Below are 1,762 nucleotides of genomic sequence, written 5' to 3'. Positions count from 1 at the left end.
TTTCTCTCTCTCTCTCTCTCTCTCTCTCTCTCTCTCTCTCCCCCTCCCTCTCTTCTGTAGATGTCTGTCTTACTCATCACATTCTATGCTATTATTCGGAAATGCTCTGCTTCTCGTCATGTTTTTCTTCGGAACAATGTTTGACATACAGCTTTACATTTCTCTCTCAGACCGACCAGAGGACATCACCTTTGACCCGACCGACACATCCTATGACGTGGAAGAAGGCTTGAACCTGGAGCCAGTCATGTGCAAGGCAAACTGCAACCCTCCTTGTGAATTCCAATGGTAATGAACAAACATGCTTTTTGGTGTGTTATGGTATTGCAGCATGCTCTGCTCCTCTCTGCTATGCTATGCTATATTACGCCCTTCTATGCTTGTGTCTCTAAAGTAATGTGTGATTTTTAGAAACTACAAGAAAGTATGAAGTAATACGTTTATTGACATCAGTGTTAAACATAGAGTCTGGCCCCTATGGAAAATACACTATGCTCTGCTCTGCTCTGCTCGGCTCTGCTCTGCTCTGCTATGCTCTGCTATGCTCTGCTCTGCTATGCTCTGCTATGCTCTGCTATGCTCTGCTCTGCTCTGCTCTGCTCTGCTCTGCTCTGCTCTGCTATGCTCTGCTATGCTCTGCTATACTTGGCTATGCTAGGTTATGCTATGCTATGCTATGCTATGCTATGCTATGCTATGCTATGCTATGCTATGCTATGCTATGCTATGCTATGCTAGGCTAGGCTAGGCTAGGCTAGGCTAGGCTAGGCTAGGCTAGGCTATGCTAGGCAATGCTAGGTTATGCTATGCTGTGCTAGGCTAGGCTATGCTAGGCTAGGCTAGGCTATGCTAGGTTATGCTATGCTAGGCTATGCTAGGCTTGGCTAGGCTATGCTAGGCTACGCTATGCTATGCTATGCTATGCTATGCTATGCTATGCTATGCTAGGCTATGCTATGCTATGCTATGCTAGGCTATGCTATGCTATGCTATGCTATGCTAGGCTATGCTATGCTATGCTATGCTAGGCTATGGGTATATCATTCCTTTCTACATAGTACAGTTATTTAAACGAATTAACGTCCATCTCGGGGGAAACAGAACCAAATTGATGGAGTGCCGTGAATAACCACCAGGCTCCCAAGTTAAACAAAACACTGAGTCATCATCATAACAGTCCAGAATTAATTCAGCAACTGCTCTACCGTCGTACTCAGAAAATAAAACAAAGCAAAACAAAACTAAATAAAAACCCGTCCCAAGTGTAAAAACATGTTAATCAAAATCGTCAATAAGACTTTAAGACTCGAACCAGCAACCAGTCTTATTTTATTAGTGTCCTTTAAGGGAAAAATGAAAAATACACCTTAAAGTATGCCCAAACCACTTGCACCCCCGCTGACACTATTTACATCATTTTGGTGATGATTTGTTTGGACCAGCGTGTGTGGTGTGTGGTTGGGAGTTTTGCTGTCGCATGCAGGCGACCCGAGTTCGATTCGGGAGTGGGCAGACGCATTTATCGAGTATTTCGGTCTTTCTGCTGGGCTATCGTATCTCCTCCAGCCCGAGGTTAACATTGACAAGCAGGTCTGAAGCACACACTCCGTCTCTGTCAGTTTATCTTTTTCAGTATGCCTGTCTCTCTCCCTCTGTCCCCTTCTCTCTCTTTCTCTCTCTCTCTACCTGTTTCTCTCTATACGCCTCTGTCTGTCTGTCTGTCTGTCTGTGTCTGTCTGTCTGTCTGTCTGTCTGTCTGTCT

The sequence above is a fragment of the Aplysia californica genome, unplaced genomic scaffold (genome assembly GCF_000002075.1).
Source record: "Aplysia californica isolate F4 #8 unplaced genomic scaffold, AplCal3.0 scaffold00694, whole genome shotgun sequence".
NCBI classification, from domain to species: domain Eukaryota; kingdom Metazoa; phylum Mollusca; class Gastropoda; order Aplysiida; family Aplysiidae; genus Aplysia; species Aplysia californica.
This window is presented reverse-complemented; position numbering follows the sequence as displayed.